Source organism: Mauremys reevesii, linkage group 22 (genome assembly GCF_016161935.1).
Source record: "Mauremys reevesii isolate NIE-2019 linkage group 22, ASM1616193v1, whole genome shotgun sequence".
NCBI lineage: Eukaryota > Metazoa > Chordata > Testudines > Geoemydidae > Mauremys > Mauremys reevesii.
Window position 1 is genome coordinate 12766387 of NC_052644.1, and position 21490 is coordinate 12787876.

Consider the following 21490-nt stretch of genomic DNA (forward strand, 5'->3'; position numbering starts at 1 on the left):
AACAGACCTTTCCTTTTTCCTGGGTTTTCCTAATTCTCTTATATTTCCCAGAAAAATATGTTTTTACACGCCTCCAAGGTGGGATGGAGCCCATTTGTGAATGCTGAAATGTTGATTTTTTTTTCAGGACAACTGGAGGAAAAGATTAGTAAGTACTGATGGGATTGTCCAGGGGCTTCACAGGCCCCCAAGAAATGAAATGAAATACGTCCACATATAACTAAACAACAGTGGGGAAAAAACAAGAAAAACCCTCTATAATGGAAGAAAATTATGATTTGTTTCTCAAACTTTGTCTTTTCTAAGCTCAAAAATGAACTTTTACTGCCTAGGGATTGCATCTTTTCTTATACTTTCCGTTGATTTGTAGAGACAGTGTGGGTTTGATTTTCAGAGTTGTTCAGCACTCCTCACTCGCAAATAACTCAAGAGGAGAGACAGGATGTCTGAACATATAAGATCACTAAAATACGCTCTTAAAATCAGGGCCACTCTTAAAAATTCAACTTCAAGATTTCCAACAGCAAAAGGGAAGTCAGCTTAGACTCTCAACAGACCTTTCCCCTTTCCTTAGTTTACCCCTTTCTATTATTTATTGTGGGAGAAAAAAACACATTTCAATTTTCTCTCACATTCTAATGTTTTCTGCATCTTTCCTCTTTAATCTTCTTCCCAATGTGCCATGGTCTCATTCTTCCCGTTGCTCTTTCAGTCCTCCCATTTTGCGTACATCAAACCAATATAGAGATGAATAGAGTGTAAATTTTGTGATAGAGTCAGTTTTCAAGATTGCCTTTTCATTATTAAAATAGTGATCGTACATTATTCATTGCTTGTGGGTATCATAACCTTTCCATCAACAGACTCAGTGTTCAAGCCAGTGTAGATGAGGTGTCTGTGGCAACGGGTGTCTGGGAGATGGGCATTTCCAAGCACGAGTGAGTGGAGTTTGTGCGAGCCTAGGGCCTTTTCTTTGTTTGATTCCGGAAAGCAAGATTCTGAGTTGTTACTAGATCTGGCTGATGGGTGAGGTGTGGTGAGTAGGAAAAGGGATGATTGAGAACCCTAGCACCTGTCACTGGCGAGTTCTGCAAGGAGTGGGGGAAAGAAAGAAGTGTTCATCCAATTTCTAATTGAAATCACACTGTCCTTTTGCAGGTGAACTCCATAGATTAAATGGTATATTCTGTGAGATTTCTCAACTATATTTTTTTCCCGATAGAAGACTGTTTTTAAATAAAATCAGCTATTTCTTCATTTCCTTGTTTCCCCTCAATCCATGGAGACATCGTTACCCATCAGATTGCTTTTCACCCCATAGTGGAACCATTGAGGGCTCTTGCTCACAGAAAGTTATTTAACTAGCATAGAATAGTTTCTCTTTGGCCTCAAATTGAGGGACAGATTTTAAGTATCCTTTTTGGTATAAACAATAATAATGCCATGCCTCCTCTTCCATTAACTTTCACTTTCCCTGTATTCAGGAGGCTAGCATAAGATATTGATGGTGCTTATTTTTTGAGGATTAAACCTTTTTCTTTAGCTGGTGTGCGTTATTAATTATGGAAATCATTAGAAGAAGATGCAAAAATTATCTTTTTTATGTGCTGTGCACCTCTATGAAACAGTATTTCTATGAGTTTCAACAAATACTTTGTTTCCTCTTCTCAGTCGCACTGTAGCTTCTGCATGCTGCTCTCACTGCACAAACTCCCTCCCATGAAAACAAAAAAAAAAACTAAATAAAGGATGTGAGTTCTCGGGGAATGCCCTTGCATTGGGGAAATATTGTGTGGCATTGAGCCAGTCACTATGTCTCCATTTCCCCCTTTTTCTTCCCCAGTGTGGGGGGTTTGGCAAGGAAAAAGGGGCACGGCTCGGGATTCAGATAACCTGCCATCTGGAATACCCATGGTATGGGATCTGTTGGTATCGAGAACGGTTTATCGCATCCTTCAGGATGCTGTATCTGACAAGGTGGGGATTTCTGTCTGCAAGAGCTGTCTCAGAATTGGAAGGAAAGATGAAAGCAGAATCTTTCATCACTCATTCTCCCCACTCCTATCCTGAGCATCCTTGGGCGTTCTTTAGCCACTAATCCAGATCTCTCTAATAACCTTCAGGCCGGTGATTAGGGCACTCTGGTGAGTGGCGGGAAATCCAAGCTGAAATTCCTGATCCACCTCAGGCAGAGGGGAACTAACTGGGGCTCCCACCTCCTCGGTGAGCGGCGTAGCAAGAGGCCCTGGTTTACACATGGCTTGTGTGTGTATGCAAGAGGATCTTGAGCCGAGAAGGGCAGTTGCTCCCTTTGTCCATTTCTGAAGAAATGAACAACACTGCTGCAACTGACCTTTTGTGCATTTCCTCGCATTCTCATATAAGCTGTTTGCACGCCTCCAAGGTGGGCTTGAGCCCGTTTGTGAATGCTGAAATATTGATTTTCTTTTTCAGGAGAACTGCAGGAAAAGAATAGTAAGTACTGATGGGTTTGTCCGGTGGCTTCACCGGCCCCGAAGAAATGAAATAAAATACGTCCACCTATAACTAAAAAACAGTGGGGAGGGAAAACCAAGAAAATACCTCTATAATAGAAGAAAATTATGATTTGTTTCTCACTTTGTCTTTTCTGAGCTCAAAAATGAACTTTTACTGACTAGGGATCGTATCTTTTCTTATACTTTCCGTTGATTTGCAGAGAGTGTGGGTTTGATTTTCAGAGTCGTTGAGCACTCCTAACTCCCAATTAATTCAGGAGGAGAGACAGGATGTCTGGACATATAAGGTTACTAAAATACGCTCTTAATATCAGGAGCCACTCTTACAAATTCAACTTCAAAATGTGCAACAGCATAAGGAAACTCAGCTTAGACTCTGAACAGACCTTTCCATTTTCCTTAGTTTTCCTAATTCTGTTATATTTCCCAGAAAAAATATGTTTTAACTTTCTCCCCGTTTTAATGTTTTCTACATGGTTTCTCTTTAATCGTCTTACCAGTCTGCCATGGTCTCATTCCTCCTGTTGCTGTCTGAGTCCACCCATTTCTCCTCCGTCGAGTCAATTTAGCGATTAATACAGTTTAAGATTTGTGATAGAGTCAGTTTTCAAGACTACCTTTTCATTATTAAAATATTATAGACGTATCACCATCTCATGTCATGTCAGGATATTCGTGTACTCTTTCCTGTCTCATACCTCAAATGCTTGCCTTAATGTTGGATTTCATAGTGATGAATCACATGTCCCAGCTACTGTGTAGGCATATCCTGTGTGTCACCAAAGGAAGTAAAGCTGGACAGGGAATCTGTCCCTTACTTTTAATTTGGCTACGGGCTTCCAATTGAAAAACTTGCTTTGTATTTTGAAATAATTTTAATTTAGGATGTGCGTTTAATAAAGGATGTGCGTTCTCGGGGAATGCCCTTGAGATGGGGAAATATTGTGTGGCATTAAGCCAGTCTCTATGCCTCCATTTCCCCCTTCTTCTTCCCCAGTGTGGGGGGTTTGGCAAGGAAAAATGGGGCAAGGCTCGGGATTCATATGATGTGGCTTCTGGAATACCCATTGTGTGGGATCTGTTGGTATCGAGAACGGTTTATCGCATCCTTCAGGATGCTGTATCTCACAAGGTGGGGATTTCTGTCTGCAAGCGCTGTCTCAGAATTGGAAGGAAAGATGAAAGCAGAACCTTTCATCACTCCTCCTCCCCACTCCTATCCTGAGCATCCTTGGGCGTTCTTTAGCCACTACTCCAGATCTCTCTAATATCCTTCAGGCCGGTGATTAGGGCGCACTGGTGAGTGGTGGGAAATCCAAGCTGAAATTCCTGATCCACATCAGGCAGAGGGGAACTCACTGGGGCTCCCACCTCCTCGGTGAGCGGTGTAGCAAGAGGCCCTGGTTTACACATGGCTTGTGTGTATATGCAGGAGGATCTTGAGCTGAGAAGGGCAGTTGCATCCTTTCTTCAGAAATGGACAACACTGTTGCAACTGACCTTTTGTACATTTCCTCGCATTCTCATATAAGCTGTTTGCACGCCTCCAAAGTGGGATGGAGCCCGTTTGTGAATGCTGAAATATTGATTTTCTTTTTCAGGAGAAATGGAGGACAAGAATAGTAAGTACTGACGGGACTGTCCAGTGGCTTCACCGGCCCACAAGAAATGAAATGAAATACGTCCACCTATAACTAAAAAACAGGGCGGGAGGGGAAAATACCTCTATAATAGAAGAAAATTATGATTTGTTTCTCACTTTGTCTTTTCTGAGCTCAAAAATGAACTTTTACTGCCCAGGGATCGCATGTTTTCTCATATTTCTGTTGATTTGCAGAGTGTGGGTATGATTTTTAGAGTTGTTGAGCACTCCTAACTCCCAATTAACTCAAGAGGAGAGACAGCATGTCTGGACATATAAGGTCACTAAAGACGCTCTTAAAATCAGGGGCCACTCTTACAAATTCAACTTCAAGATGTGCAACAGCACGAGGGAAGTCAGCTTAGACTCTCAGCAGACCTTTCCCCTTTCCTTAGTTTACCCCTTTCTATTATTGATTGTGGGAGAAAAAAACACATTTCAATTTTCTCTCACATTCTAGTGTTTACTGCATCTTTCCTCCTTAATCTTCTTCCTAATGTGCCATGGTCTCATTCTTCCCGTTGCTCTTTCAGTCCTCCCATTTCGCGTCCATCGAACCAACATAGAGATGAATAGGGTGTAAAATTTGTGATAGAGTCAGTTTTCAAGATTACCTTTTCATTATTAAAATAGTGTAGATCTATCGCCCTCTCACGTCATGTCAGAACATTCTTGTATTCTTTCCTGTCTCATACATCCAATACATCCCTTGATGTTGGATTTCATAGTGCTGAATCACACCTCCCAGATGCTGTGCAGACAGACCGTGTGTGTCACAAAGGAAGTGAAGTAGGGCAGGGAGTGTGTTCCTATCTTTAAATTTCACTACGGGTTTGCATATTGAAAGACTTGCATTATTACTATTTTGAAATACTATTTTTCTTTTTCCTTTTTTTTCCACTTTTCCAGAGGCGCTTGAGACGCAGAATGGTAGGTTTGCTTTGATTTTTGAGTGTAGTGTTAATCAGAGTGATCGCAAATTATTCGTTGCTTGTGGGTATCACAATCATTCCGTCATCAAACTCAGGGTTCAAGCCAGTGTAGATGAGGTGTCTGTGGCAATGAGTGACTGGGAGATGGGCATTTCCAAGCACGAGTGAGTGGAGTGTGGGCTGGATCTCCAACCTCCTGGGTGAATGCCATAACAAGAGGCCTTAGTTTAGAGAAGGGTTGTGTGTGGATGTAGGAGGATCTTGAGCTGAGAACCGCAGTTGCATTGTCTGTCCTTTTTTAAGAAATGAACAATACTGTTGTAACCCGGCATTAGTGCATTTCCTTGCATTTTCATGTGTGCGCTTTCTACGTCTCCAAGGCGGGCTGGATCCCATTTGTGAATGTTGAAATATTGATTGTCTTTTTCAGGAGAACTTCAGGAAAACAATCGTAAGTATTGATGGCATTATCCAGTGCCTTCACTAGCAGCAAATGAAATGAAATTCACCAACCTATATATAAATAGCGAAGAGAAATCCCTTTATAATGGAAGAAAATTATGATTTGTTTCTCCAACTTTTTCTTGTCTGAGCTGAACAATGAATTTTACTCCTGTGGATCACTTTTTTTGTTATACTTTCCATTGATTTTGCATCTCCACCTTCAGAGATTGTGGGTCTGATTTTCAGAGTTGTTGAGCACTCCTATCTCTCAATTAACTCAAGAGGAGAGACAGGATCTCTGGACATATAAGGTCACAAATATACTCTCTGAAAATCAGGGGCCACTCATACAAATTCAGCTTCAAAATGTGCAACAGCATAAGGAAACTCAGCTTAGACTCTGAACAGACCTTTCCATTTTCCTTAGTTTTCCTAATTCTGTTATATTTCCCAGAAAAAATATGTTTTAACTTTCTCCCCGTTTTAATGTTTTCTACATGGTTTCTCTTTAATCGTCTTACCAGTCTGCCATGGTCTCATTCCTCCTGTTGCTGTCTGAGTCCACCCATTTCTCCTCCGTCGAGTCAATTTAGCGATTAATACAGTTTAAGATTTGTGATAGAGTCAGTTTTCAAGACTACCTTTTCATTATTAAAATATTATAGACGTATCACCATCTCATGTCATGTCAGGATATTCGTGTACTCTTTCCTGTCTCATACCTCAAATGCTTGCCTTAATGTTGGATTTCATAGTGATGAATCACATGTCCCAGCTACTGTGTAGGCATATCCTGTGTGTCACCAAAGGAAGTAAAGCTGGACAGGGAATCTGTCCCTTACTTTTAATTTGGCTACGGGCTTCCAATTGAAAAACTTGCTTTGTATTTTGAAATAATTTTAATTTTTCCTTTTTCAGAGGCCCTTGAGATGCAGAATGGAGGTTTACTTTGGTTTACTCCATTTTGTGTTAATCAGACTGATTGCAAATAATTTCTAGGTTGTTGGTATCACAATCATTCCTTCAACAGAGGCAGGGTTCAAGCCATTGTAGATGAGGTGTCTGTGGCAATGGGTGATTGGGAGATGGGCATTTCCAAGCAGGAGTGAGTGGAGTGTGGGCTGGGTCTCCAGTTTTGTGCGAGCCCAGGGCCTTTTCTCTGTTTAGTTCCGGAATGAAAGATTCTGAGCTGTCACTCCTCTGGCTGATGGATCAGGTGTGGTGTGTAGGAATGGGGATGAATGAGAAAACTGATGGTTGTAACTGGGCAGGGCCGCAGTGAGGTAAGGTAAGTTGTGTTGATCCAATTTCTAATTGAAATCTCACGGTTTTTTGCAGGCAAACTCCTGACATTGAACAGTAAGTTCTGCAAGATTTCTCAATTGCCTTTTTATCCTATAGAAGACTGTTCTTAAATGAAAACAGCTATTTCTTCATTTCCTAGTTTCCAGTCAATCCACGGAGTGATCGTTACCCATCAGATTGCTTTTCACCCCTTAGTGGAACCATTGAGGGCTCTTGCTCACAGAAAGTTATTTCACTAGCCTAGAATAGTTTCTCTTTGGCCTCTAATTGAGGGATAGATTTTAAGTATCCTTTTTGGCATAAACAGTAATAATGCCATGCCTCCTCTTCCATTAACTTTCACTTCCCCTGTATTCAGGAGGCTAGCATAAGATATTGATGGTGCTTATTTTTTGAGGATTAAACCTTTTTCTTTAGCTGGTGTGCGTTATTAATTATGGAAATCATTTGAAGAAGATGCAAAAATTATCTTTTTTATGTGCTGTGCGCCTCTATGGAACAGTATTTCTATGAGTTTCAACAAATACTTTGTTTCCTCTTCTCAGCCACTCTGTAGCTTCTGCATGCTGCTCTCGCTGCACAAACTCCCTCCCATGAAAACAAAAAAAACTAAATAAAGGATGTGCGTTCTCGGGGAATGCCCTTGAGATGGGGAAATATTGTGTGGCATTAAGCCAGTCTATATGTCTCCATTTCCCCCTTCTTCTTCCCCAGTGTGGGGGGTTTGGCAAGGAAAAACGGGGCAAGGCTCGGGATTCATATGACGTGGCTTCTGGAATACCCATTGTGTGGGATCTGTTGGTATCGAGAACGGTTTATCGCATCCTTCAGGATGCTGTATCTCACAAGGTGGGGATTTCTGTCTGCAAGCGCTGTCTCAGAATTGGAAGGAAAGATGAAAGCAGAACCTTTCATCACTCCTCCTCCCCACTCCTATCCTGAGCATCCTTGGGCGTTCTTTAGCCACTACTCCAGATCTCTCTAATATCCTTCAGGCCGGTGATTAGGGCGCACTGGTGAGTGGTGGGAAATCCAAGCTGAAATTCCTGATCCACATCAGGCAGAGGGGAACTCACTGGGGCTCCCACCTCCTCGGTGAGCGGTGTAGCAAGAGGCCCTGGTTTACACATGGCTTGTGTGTATATGCAGGAGGATCTTGAGCTGAGAAGGGCAGTTGCATCCTTTCTTCAGAAATGGACAACACTGTTGCAACTGACCTTTTGTACATTTCCTCGCATTCTCATATAAGCTGTTTGCACGCCTCCAAAGTGGGATGGAGCCCGTTTGTGAATGCTGAAATATTGATTTTCTTTTTCAGGAGAAATGGAGGACAAGAATAGTAAGTACTGACGGGACTGTCCAGTGGCTTCACCGGCCCACAAGAAATGAAATGAAATACGTCCACCTATAACTAAAAAACAGGGCGGGAGGGGAAAATACCTCTATAATAGAAGAAAATTATGATTTGTTTCTCACTTTGTCTTTTCTGAGCTCAAAAATGAACTTTTACTGCCCAGGGATCGCATGTTTTCTCATATTTCTGTTGATTTGCAGAGTGTGGGTATGATTTTTAGAGTTGTTGAGCACTCCTAACTCCCAATTAACTCAAGAGGAGAGACAGCATGTCTGGACATATAAGGTCACTAAAGACGCTCTTAAAATCAGGGGCCACTCTTACAAATTCAACTTCAAGATGTGCAACAGCACGAGGGAAGTCAGCTTAGACTCTCAGCAGACCTTTCCCCTTTCCTTAGTTTACCCTTTCTATTATTGATTGTGGGAGAAAAAAACACATTTCAATTTTCTCTCACATTCTAGTGTTTACTACATCTTTCCTCCTTAATCTTCTTCCTAATGTGCCATGGTCTCATTCTTCCCGTTGCTCTTTCAGTCCTCCCATTTCGCGTCCATCGAACCAACATAGAGATGAATAGGGTGTAAAATTTGTGATAGAGTCAGTTTTCAAGATTACCTTTTCATTATTAAAATAGTGTAGATCTATCGCCCTCTCACGTCATGTCAGAACATTCTTGTATTCTTTCCTGTCTCATACATCCAATACATCCCTTGATGTTGGATTTCATAGTGCTGAATCACACCTCCCAGATGCTGTGCAGACATACCGTGTGTGTCACAAAGGGAGTGAAGTAGGGCAGGAGTGTGTTCCTATCTTTAAATTTCACTACGGGTTTGCATATTGAAAGACTTGCATTATTACTATTTTGAAATACTATTTTTCTTTTCCTTTTTTCCACTTTTCCAGAGGCGCTTGAGACGCAGAATGGTAGGTTTGCTTTGATTTTTGAGTGTAGTGTTAATCAGAGTGATCGCAAATTATTCGTTGCTTGTGGGTATCACAATCATTCCGTCATCAAACTCAGGGTTCAAGCCAGTGTAGATGAGGTGTCTGTGGCAATGAGTGACTGGGAGATGGGCATTTCCAAGCACGAGTGAGTGGAGTGTGGGCTGGATCTCCAACCTCCTGGGTGAATGCCATAACAAGAGGCCTTAGTTTAGAGAAGGGTTGTGTGTGGATGTAGGAGGATCTTGAGCTGAGAACCGCAGTTGCATTGTCTGTCCATTTTTAAGAAATGAACAATACTGTTGTAACCTGGCATTAGTGCATTTCCTTGCATTTTCATGTGTGCGCTTTCTAATTAAGCCAGTCTCTATGCCTCCATTTCCCCTTCTTCTTCCCCAGTGTGGGGTTTGGCAAGGAAAATGGGGCAAGGCTCAGGATTCATATGACGTGGCTTCTGGAATACCCATTGTGTGGGATCTGTTGGTATCGAGAACGGTTTATCGCATCCTTCAGGATGCTGTATCTCACAAGGTGGGGATTTCTGTCTGCAAGCGCTGTCTCAGAATTGGAAGGAAAGATGAAAGCAGAACCTTTCATCACTCCTCCTCCCCACTCCTATCCTGAGCATCCTTGGGCGTTCTTTAGCCACTACTCCAGATCTCTCTAATATCCTTCAGGCCGGTGATTAGGCGCACTGGTGAGTGGTGGGAAATCCAAGCTGAAATTCCTGATCCACATCAGGCAGAGGAACTCACTGGGGCTCCACCTCCTCGGTGAGCGGTGTAGCAAGAGGCCCTGGTTTACACATGGCTTGTGTGTATATGCAGGAGGATCTTGAGCTGAGAAGGGCAGTTGCATCCTTTCTTCAGAAATGGACAACACTGTTGCAACTGACCTTTGTACATTTCCTCGCATTCTCATATAAGCTGTTTGCACGCCTCCAAAGTGGGATGGAGCCTGTTTGTGAATGCTGAAATATTGATTTTCTTTTCAGGAGAAATGGAGGACAAGAATAGTAAGTACTGACGGGACTGTCCAGTGGCTTCACCGCCCACAAGAAATGAAATGAAATACGTCCACCTATAACTAAAAACAGGGCGGAGGGGAAAATACCTCTATAATAGAAGAAAATTATGATTTGTTTCTCACTTTGTCTTTTCTGAGCTCAAAAATGAACTTTTACTGCCCAGGGATCGCATGTTTTCTCATATTTCTGTTGATTTGCAGAGTGTGGGTATGATTTTTAGAGTTGTTGAGCACTCCTAACTCCCAATTAACTCAAGAGGAGAGACAGCATGTCTGGACATATAAGGTCACTAAAGACGCTCTTAAAATCAGGGGCCACTCTTACAAATTCAACTTCAAGATGTGCAACAGCACGAGGGAAGTCAGCTTAGACTCTCAGCAGACCTTTCCCCTTTCCTTAGTTTACCCCTTTCTATTATTGATTGTGGGAGAAAAAAACACATTTCAATTTTCTCTCACATTCTAGTGTTTACTACATCTTTCCTCCTTAATCTTCTTCCTAATGTGCCATGGTCTCATTCTTCCCGTTGCTCTTTCAGTCCTCCCATTTCGCGTCCATCGAACCAACATAGAGATGAATAGGGTGTAAAATTTGTGATAGAGTCAGTTTTCAAGATTACCTTTTCATTATTAAAATAGTGTAGATCTATCGCCCTCTCACGTCATGTCAGAACATTCTTGTATTCTTTCCTGTCTCATACATCCAATACATCCCTTGATGTTGGATTTCATAGTGCTGAATCACACCTCCCAGATGCTGTGCAGACAGACCGTGTGTGTCACAAAGGAAGTGAAGTAGGGCAGGAGTGTGTTCCTATCTTTAAATTTCACTAGGGTTTGCATATTGAAAGACTTGCATTATTACTATTTTGAAATACTATTTTTCTTTTCCTTTTTTCCACTTTTCCAGAGGCGCTTGAGACGCAGAATGGTAGGTTTGCTTTGATTTTTGAGTGTAGTGTTAATCAGAGTGATCGCAAATTATTCGTTGCTTGTGGGTATCACAATCATTCCGTCATCAAACTCAGGGTTCAAGCCAGTGTAGATGAGGTGTCTGTGGCAATGAGTGACTGGGAGATGGGCATTTCCAAGCACGAGTGAGTGGAGTGTGGGCTGGATCTCCAACCTCCTGGGTGAATGCCATAACAAGAGGCCTTAGTTTAGAGAAGGGTTGTGTGTGGATGTAGGAGGATCTTGAGCTGAGAACCGCAGTTGCATTGTCTGTCCTTTTTAAGAAATGAACAATACTGTTGTAACCCGGCATTAGTGCATTTCCTTGCATTTTCATGTGTGCGCTTTCTACGTCTCCAAGGCGGGCTGGATCCCATTTGTGAATGTTGAAATATTGATTGTCTTTTTCAGGAGAACTTCAGGAAAACAATCGTAAGTATTGATGGCATTATCCAGTGCCTTCACTAGCAGCAAATGAAATGAAATTCACCAACCTATATATAAATAGCGAAGAGAAATCCCTTTATAATGGAAGAAAATTATGATTTGTTTCTCCAACTTTTTCTTGTCTGAGCTGAACAATGAATTTTACTCCTGTGGATCACTTTTTTGTTATACTTTCCATTGATTTTGCATCTCCACCTTCAGAGATTGTGGGTCTGATTTTCAGAGTTGTTGAGCACTCCTATCTCTCAATTAACTCAAGAGGAGAGACAGGATCTCTGGACATATAAGGTCACAAATATACTCTCTGAAAATCAGGGGCCACTCATACAAATTCAGCTTCAAAATGTGCAACAGCATAAGGAAACTCAGCTTAGACTCTGAACAGACCTTTCCATTTTCCTTAGTTTTCCTAATTCTGTTATATTTCCCAGAAAAAATATGTTTTAACTTTCTCCCCGTTTTAATGTTTTCTACATGGTTTCTCTTTAATCGTCTTACCAGTCTGCCATGGTCTCATTCCTCCTGTTGCTGTCTGAGTCCACCCATTTCTCCTCCGTCGAGTCAATTTAGCGATTAATACAGTTTAAGATTTGTGATAGAGTCAGTTTTCAAGACTACCTTTTCATTATTAAAATATTATAGACGTATCACCATCTCATGTCATGTCAGGATATTCGTGTACTCTTTCCTGTCTCATACCTCAAATGCTTGCCTTAATGTTGGATTTCATAGTGATGAATCACATGTCCCAGCTACTGTGTAGGCATATCCTGTGTGTCACCAAAGGAAGTAAAGCTGGACAGGGAATCTGTCCCTTACTTTTAATTTGGCTACAGGGCTTCAATTGAAAAACTTGCTTTGTATTTTGAAATAATTTTAATTTTTCCTTTTTCAGAGGCCCTTGAGATGCAGAATGGAGGTTTACTTTGGTTTACTCCATTTTGTGTTAATCAGACTGATTGCAAATAATTTCTAGGTTGTTGGTATCACAATCATTCCTTCAACAGAGGCAGGGTTCAAGCCATTGTAGATGAGGTGTCTGTGGCAATGGGTGATTGGGAGATGGGCATTTCCAAGCAGGAGTGAGTGGAGTGTGGGCTGGGTCTCCAGTTTTGTGCGAGCCCAGGGCCTTTTCTCTGTTTAGTTCCGGAATGAAAGATTCTGAGCTGTCACTCCTCTGGCTGATGGATCAGGTGTGGTGTGTAGGAATGGGGATGAATGAGAAAACTGATGGTTGTAACTGGGCAGGGCCGCAGTGAGGTAAGGTAAGTTGTGTTGATCCAATTTCTAATTGAAATCTCACGGTTTTTGCAGGCAAACTCCTGACATTGAACAGTAAGTTCTGCAAGATTTCTCAATTGCCTTTTTATCCTATAGAAGACTGTTCTTAAATGAAAACAGCTATTTCTTCATTTCCTAGTTTCCAGTCAATCCACGGAGTGATCGTTACCCATCAGATTGCTTTTCACCCTTAGTGGAACCATTGAGGGCTCTTGCTCACAGAAAGTTATTTCACTAGCCTAGAATAGTTTCTCTTTGGCCTCTAATTGAGGGATAGATTTTAAGTATCCTTTTTGGCATAAACAGTAATAATGCCATGCCTCCTCTTCCATTAACTTTCACTTCCCCTGTATTCAGGAGGCTAGCATAAAATATTGATGGTGCTTATTTTTTGAGGATTAAACCTTTTTCTTAGCTGGTGTGCGTTATTAATTATGGAAATCATTTGAAGAAGATGCAAAAATTATCTTTTTTATGTGCTGTGCGCCTCTATGGAACAGTATTTCTATGAGTTTCAACAAATACTTTGTTTCCTCTTCTCAGCCACTCTGTAGCTTCTGCATGCTGCTCTCGCTGCACAAACTCCCTCCCATGAAAACAAAAACTAAATAAAGGATGTGCGTTCTCGGGGAATGCCCTTGAGATGGGGAAATATTGTGTGGCATTAAGCCAGTCTATATGTCTCCATTTCCCCCTTCTTCTTCCCCAGTGTGGGGGGTTTGGCAAGGAAAAACGGGGCAAGGCTCGGGATTCATATGACGTGGCTTCTTGAATACCCATTGTGTGGATCTGTTGGTATCGAGAATGGTTTATCGCATCCTTCAGGATGCTGTATCTCACAAGGTGGGGATTTCTGTCTGCAAGCGCTGTCTCAGAATTGGAAGGAAAGATGAAAGCAGAACCTTTCATCACTCCTCCTCCCCACTCCTATCCTGAGCATCCTTGGGCGTTCTTTAGCCACTACTCCAGATCTCTCTAATATCCTTCAGGCCGGTGATTAGGGCGCACTGGTGAGTGGTGGGAAATCCAAGCTGAAATTCCTGATCCACATCAGGCAGAGGGGAACTCACTGGGGCCCACCTCCTCGGTGAGCGGTGTAGCAAGAGGCCCTGGTTTACACATGGCTTGTGTGTATATGCAGGAGGATCTTGAGCTGAGAAGGGCAGTTGCATCCTTTCTTCAGAAATGGACAACACTGTTACAACTGACCTTTTGTACATTTCCTCGCATTCTCATATAAGCTGTTTGCACGCCTCCAAAGTGGGATGGAGCCCGTTTGTGAATGCTGAAATATTGATTTTCTTTTCAGGAGAAATGGAGGACAAGAATAGTAAGTACTGACGGACTGTCCAGTGGCTTCACCGCCCACAAGAAATGAAATGAAATACGTCCACCTATAACTAAAAAACAGGGCGGGAGGGGAAAATACCTCTATAATAGAAGAAAATTATGATTTGTTTCTCACTTTGTCTTTTCTGAGCTCAAAAATGAACTTTTACTGCCCAGGGATCGCATGTTTTCTCATATTTCTGTTGATTTGCAGAGTGTGGGTATGATTTTTAGAGTTGTTGAGCACTCCTAACTCCCAATTAACTCAAGAGGAGAGACAGCATGTCTGGACATATAAGGTCACTAAAGACGCTCTTAAAATCAGGGCCACTCTTACAAATTCAACTTCAAGATGTGCAACAGCACGAGGGAAGTCAGCTTAGACTCTCAGCAGACCTTTCCCCTTTCCTTAGTTTACCCCTTTCTATTATTGATTGTGGGAGAAAAAAACACATTTCAATTTTCTCTCACATTCTAGTGTTTACTACATCTTTCCTCCTTAATCTTCTTCCTAATGTGCCATGGTCTCATTCTTCCCGTTGCTCTTTCAGTCCTCCCATTTCGCGTCCATCGAACCAACATAGAGATGAATAGGGTGTAAAATTTGTGATAGAGTCAGTTTTCAAGATTACCTTTTCATTATTAAAATAGTGTAGATCTATCGCCCTCTCACGTCATGTCAGAACATTCTTGTATTCTTTCCTGTCTCATACATCCAATACATCCCTTGATGTTGGATTTCATAGTGCTGAATCACACCTCCCAGATGCTGTGCAGACATACCGTGTGTGTCACAAAGGGAGTGAAGTAGGGCAGGGAGTGTGTTCCTATCTTTAAATTTCACTACGGGTTTGCATATTGAAAGACTTGCATTATTACTATTTTGAAATACTATTTTTCTTTTTCCTTTTTTTTCCACTTTTCCAGAGGCGCTTGAGACGCAGAATGGTAGGTTTGCTTTGATTTTTGAGTGTAGTGTTAATCAGAGTGATCGCAAATTATTCGTTGCTTGTGGGTATCACAATCATTCCGTCATCAAACTCAGGGTTCAAGCCAGTGTAGATGAGGTGTCTGTGGCAATGAGTGACTGGGAGATGGGCATTTCCAAGCATGAGTGAGTGGAGTGTGGGCTGGATCTCCAACCTCCTGGGTGAATGCCATAACAAGAGGCCTTAGTTTAGAGAAGGGTTGTGTGTGGATGTAGGAGGATCTTGAGCTGAGAACCGCAGTTGCATTGTCTGTCCATTTTTAAGAAATGAACAATACTGTTGTAACCTGGCATTAGTGCATTTCCTTGCATTTTCATGTGTGCGCTTTCTACGCAATTAAGCCAGTCTCTATGCCTCCATTTCCCCCTTCTTCTTCCCCAGTGTGGGGGGTTTGGCAAGGAAAAATGGGGCAAGGCTCGGGATTCATATGACGTGGCTTCTGGAATACCCATTGTGTGGGATCTGTTGGTATCGAGAACGGTTTATCGCATCCTTCAGGATGCTGTATCTCACAAGGTGGGGATTTCTGTCTGCAAGCGCTGTCTCAGAATTGGAAGGAAAGATGAAAGCAGAACCTTTCATCACTCCTCCTCCCACTCCTATCCTGAGCATCCTTGGGCGTTCTTTAGCCACTACTCCAGATCTCTCTAATATCCTTCAGGCCGGTGATTAGGGCGCACTGGTGAGTGGTGGGAAATCCAAGCTGAAATTCCTGATCCACATCAGGCAGAGGGGAACTCACTGGGGCTCCCACCTCCTCGGTGAGCGGTGTAGCAAGAGGCCCTGGTTTACACATGGCTTGTGTGTATATGCAGGAGGATCTTGAGCTGAGAAGGGCAGTTGCATCCTTTCTTCAGAAATGGACAACACTGTTGCAACTGACCTTTTGTACATTTCCTCGCATTCTCATATAAGCTGTTTGCACGCCTCCAAAGTGGGATGGAGCCGTTTGTGAATGCTGAAATATTGATTTTCTTTTCAGGAGAAATGGAGGACAAGAATAGTAAGTACTGACGGGACTGTCCAGTGGCTTCACCGGCCCACAAGAAATGAAATGAAATACGTCCACCTATAACTAAAAACAGGGCGGGAGGAAAATACCTCTATAATAGAAGAAAATTATTATTTGTGTTTCTCTTTGTCTTTTCTGAGCTCAAAATGAACTTTTACTGCCCAGGGATCGCATGTTTTCTCATATTTCTGTTGATTTGCAGAGTGTGGGTATGATTTTTAGAGTTGTTGAGCACTCCTAACTCCCAATTAACTCAAGAGGAGAGACAGCATGTCTGGACATATAAGGTCACTAAAGACGCTCTTAAAATCAGGGGCCACTCTTACAAATTCAACTTCAAGATGTGCAACAGCACGAGGGAAGTCAGCTTAGACTCTCAGCAGACCTTTCCCCTTTCCTTAGTTTACCCCTTTCTATTATTGATTGTGGGAGAAAAAAACACATTTCAATTTTCTCTCACATTCTAGTGTTTACTACATCTTTCCTCCTTAATCTTCTTCCTAATGTGCCATGGTCTCATTCTTCCCGTTGCTCTTTCAGTCCTCCCATTTCGCGTCCATCGAACCAACATAGAGATGAATAGGTGTAAAATTTGTGATAGAGTCAGTTTTCAAGATTACCTTTTCATTATTAAAATAGTGTAGATCTATCGCCCTCTCACGTCATGTCAGAACATTCTTGTATTCTTTCCTGTCTCATACATCCAATACATCCCTTGATGTTGGATTTCATAGTGCTGAATCACACCTCCCAGATGCTGTGCAGACATACCGTGTGTGTCACAAAGGAAGTGAAGTAGGGCAGGGAGTGTGTTCCTATCTTTAAATTTCACTACGGGTTTGCATATTGAAAGACTTGCATTATTACTATTTTGAAATACTATTTTTCTTTTTCCTTTTTTTTCCACTTTTCCAGAGGCGCTTGAGACGCAGAATGGTAGGTTTGCTTTGATTTTTGAGTGTAGTGTTAATCAGAGTGATCGCAAATTATTCGTTGCTTGTGGGTATCACAATCATTCCGTCATCAAACTCAGGGTTCAAGCCAGTGTAGATGAGGTGTCTGTGGCAATGAGTGACTGGGAGATGGGCATTTCCAAGCACGAGTGAGTGGAGTGTGGGCTGGATCTCCAACCTCCTGGGTGAATGCCATAACAAGAGGCCTTAGTTTAGAGAAGGGTTGTGTGTGGATGTAGGAGGATCTTGAGCTGAGAACCGCAGTTGCATTGTCTGTCCATTTTTAAGAAATGAACAATACTGTTGTAACCCGGCATTAGTGCATTTCCTTGCATTTTCATGTGTGCGCTTTCTACGTCTCCAAGGCGGGCTGGATCCCATTTGTGAATGTTGAAATATTGATTGTCTTTTTCAGGAGAACTTCAGGAAAACAATCGTAAGTATTGATGGCATTATCCAGTGCCTTCACTAGCAGCAAATGAAATGAAATTCACCAACCTATATATAAATAGCGAAGAGAAATCCCTTTATAATGGAAGAAAATTATGATTTGTTTCTCCAACTTTTTCTTGTCTGAGCTGAACAATGAATTTTACTCCCTGTGGATCACTTTTTTTGTTATACTTTCCATTGATTTTGCATCTCCACCTTCAGAGATTGTGGGTCTGATTTTCAGAGTTGTTGAGCACTCCTATCTCTCAATTAACTCAAGAGGAGAGACAGGATCTCTGGACATATAAGGTCACAAATATACTCTCTGAAAATCAGGGGCCACTCATACAAATTCAGCTTCAAAATGTGCAACAGCATAAGGAAACTCAGCTTAGACTCTGAACAGACCTTTCCATTTTCCTTAGTTTTCCTAATTCTGTTATATTTCCCAGAAAAAATATGTTTTAACTTTCTCCCCGTTTTAATGTTTTCTACATGGTTTCTCTTTAATCGTCTTACCAGTCTGCCATGGTCTCATTCCTCCTGTTGCTGTCTGAGTCCACCCATTTCTCCTCCGTCGAGTCAATTTAGCGATTAATACAGTTTAAGATTTGTGATAGAGTCAGTTTTCAAGACTACCTTTTCATTATTAAAATATTATAGACGTATCACCATCTCATGTCATGTCAGGATATTCGTGTACTCTTTCCTGTCTCATACCTCAAATGCTTGCCTTAATGTTGGATTTCATAGTGATGAATCACATGTCCCAGCTACTGTGTAGGCATATCCTGTGTGTCACCAAAGGAAGTAAAGCTGGACAGGGAATCTGTCCTTACTTTTAATTTGGCTACAGGCTTCCAATTGAAAACTTGCTTTGTATTTTGAAATAATTTTAATTTTTCCTTTTCAGAGGCCCTTGAGATGCAGAATGGAGGTTTACTTTGGTTTACTCCATTTTGTGTTAATCAGACTGATTGCAAATAATTTCTAGGTTGTTGGTATCACAATCATTCCTTCAACAGAGGCAGGGTTCAAGCCATTGTAGATGAGGTGTCTGTGGCAATGGGTGATTGGGAGATGGGCATTTCCAAGCAGGAGTGAGTGGAGTGTGGGCTGGGTCTCCAGTTTTGTGCGAGCCCAGGGCCTTTTCTCTGTTTAGTTCCGGAATGAAAGATTCTGAGCTGTCACTCCTCTGGCTGATGGATCAGGTGTGGTGTGTAGGAATGGGGATGAATGAGAAAACTGATGGTTGTAACTGGGCAGGGCCGCAGTGAGGTAAGGTAAGTTGTGTTGATCCAATTTCTAATTGAAATCTCACGGTTTTTGCAGGCAAACTCCTGACATTGAACAGTAAGTTCTGCAAGATTTCTCAATTGCCTTTTTATCCTATAGAAGACTGTTCTTAAATGAAAACAGCTATTTCTTCATTTCCTAGTTTCCAGTCAATCCACGGAGTGATCGTTACCCATCAGATTGCTTTTCACCCCTTAGTGGAACCATTGAGGGCTCTTGCTCACAGAAAGTTATTTCACTAGCCTAGAATAGTTTCTCTTTGGCCTCTAATTGAGGGATAGATTTTAAGTATCCTTTTGGCATAAACAGTAATAATGCCATGCCTCCTCTTCCATTAACTTTCACTTCCCCTGTATTCAGGAGGCTAGCATAAGATATTGATGGTGCTTATTTTTTGAGGATTAAACCTTTTTCTTTAGCTGGTGTGCGTTATTAATTATGGAAATCATTTGAAGAAGATGCAAAAATTATCTTTTTTATGTGCTGTGCGCCTCTATGGAACAGTATTTCTATGAGTTTCAACAAATACTTTGTTTCCTCTTCTCAGCCACTCTGTAGCTTCTGCATGCTGCTCTCGCTGCACAAACTCCCTCCCATGAAAACAAAAAAAACTAAATAAAGGATGTGCGTTCGGGAATGCCCTTGAGATGGGGAAATATTGTGTGGCATTAAGCCAGTCTATATGTCTCCATTTCCCCTTCTTCTTCCCCAGTGTGGGTTTGGCAAGGAAAAACGGGGCAAGGCTCGGGATTCATATGACGTGGCTTCTGGAATACCCATTGTGTGGGATCTGTTGGTATCGAGAACGGTTTATCGCATCCTTCAGGATGCTGTATCTCACAAGGTGGGGATTTCTGTCTGCAAGCGCTGTCTCAGAATTGGAAGGAAAGATGAAAGCAGAACCTTTCATCACTCCTCCTCCCCACTCCTATCCTGAGCATCCTTGGGCGTTCTTTAGCCACTACTCCAGATCTCTCTAATATCCTTCAGGCCGGTGATTAGGGCGCACTGGTGAGTGGTGGGAAATCCAAGCTGAAATTCCTGATCCACATCAGGCAGAGGGGAACTCACTGGGGCTCCCACCTCCTCGGTGAGCGGTGTAGCAAGAGGCCCTGGTTTACACATGGCTTGTGTGTATATGCAGGAGGATCTTGAGCTGAGAAGGGCAGTTGCATCCTTTCTTCAGAAATGGACAACACTGTTACAACTGACCTTTTGTACATTTCCTCGCATTCTCATATAAGCTGTTTGCACGCCTCCAAAGTGGGATGGAGCCCGTTTGTGAATGCTGAAATATTGATTTTCTTTTTCAGGAGAAATGGAGGACAAGAATAGTAAGTACTGACGGGACTGTCCAGTGGCTTCACCGGCCCACAAGAAATGAAATGAAATACGTCCACCTATAACTAAAAAACAGGGCGGGAGGAAAATACCTCTATAATAGAAGAAAATTATGATTTGTTTCTCACTTTGTCTTTTCTGAGCTCAAAAATGAACTTTTACTGCCCAGGGATCGCATGTTTTCTCATATTTCTGTTGATTTGCAGAGTGTGGGTATGATTTTTAGAGTTGTTGAGCACTCCTAACTCCCAATTAACTCAAGAGGAGAGACAGCATGTCTGGACATATAAGGTCACTAAAGACGCTCTTAAAATCAGGGGCCACTCTTACAAATTCAACTTCAAGATGTGCAACAGCACGAGGGAAGTCAGCTTAGACTCTCAGCAGACCTTTCCCCTTTCCTTAGTTTACCCTTTCTATTATTGATTGTGGGAGAAAAACACATTTCAATTTTCTCTCACATTCTAGTGTTTACTACATCTTTCCTCCTTAATCTTCTTCCTAATGTGCCATGGTCTCATTCTTCCCGTTGCTCTTTCAGTCCTCCCATTTCGCGTCCATCGAACCAACATAGAGATGAATAGGGTGTAAAATTTGTGATAGAGTCAGTTTTCAAGATTACCTTTTCATTATTAAAATAGTGTAGATCTATCGCCCTCTCACGTCATGTCAGAACATTCTTGTATTCTTTCCTGTCTCATACATCCAATACATCCCTTGATGTTGGATTTCATAGTGCTGAATCACACCTCCCAGATGCTGTGCAGACATACCGTGTGTGTCACAAAGGGAGTGAAGTAGGGCAGGGAGTGTGTTCCTATCTTTAAATTTCACTACGGGTTTGCATATTGAAAGACTTGCATTATTACTATTTTGAAATACTATTTTTCTTTTTCCTTTTTTTTCCACTTTTCCAGAGGCGCTTGAGACGCAGAATGGTAGGTTTGCTTTGATTTTTGAGTGTAGTGTTAATCAGAGTGATCGCAAATTATTCGTTGCTTGTGGGTATCACAATCATTCCGTCATCAAACTCAGGGTTCAAGCCAGTGTAGATGAGGTGTCTGTGGCAATGAGTGACTGGGAGATGGGCATTTCCAAGCACGAGTGAGTGGAGTGTGGGCTGGATCTCCAACCTCCTGGGTGAATGCCATAACAAGAGGCCTTAGTTTAGAGAAGGGTTGTGTGTGGATGTAGGAGGATCTTGAGCTGAGAACCGCAGTTGCATTGTCTGTCCATTTTTAAGAAATGAACAATACTGTTGTAACCTGGCATTAGTGCATTTCCTTGCATTTTCATGTGTGCGCTTTCTA

The 21490-nt window shown here is 42.0% G+C and overlaps 3 long non-coding RNA genes across 3 annotated transcripts; all 3 read left to right on the plus strand.

The window, feature by feature from the left end:
* Window positions 1-4099: 4099 nt before the first annotated feature.
* LOC120388915 lies at window positions 4100-6456 on the plus strand. Its single transcript, XR_005590672.1, has 4 exons — window positions 4100-4120; window positions 5050-5070; window positions 5503-5523; window positions 6435-6456. It is a non-coding gene; the product is annotated as an uncharacterized LOC120388915 (long non-coding RNA).
* A 3661-nt stretch (window positions 6457-10117) lies between these two features.
* On the plus strand, window positions 10118-12464 carry LOC120388912. Its single transcript, XR_005590670.1, has 4 exons — window positions 10118-10138; window positions 11060-11080; window positions 11512-11532; window positions 12443-12464. It is a non-coding gene; the product is annotated as an uncharacterized LOC120388912 (long non-coding RNA).
* Window positions 12465-16128: 3664 nt separating this feature from the next.
* On the plus strand, window positions 16129-18478 carry LOC120388914. Its single transcript, XR_005590671.1, has 4 exons — window positions 16129-16149; window positions 17074-17094; window positions 17527-17547; window positions 18457-18478. It is a non-coding gene; the product is annotated as an uncharacterized LOC120388914 (long non-coding RNA).
* The last annotated feature ends 3012 nt before the right edge of the window (window positions 18479-21490 follow it).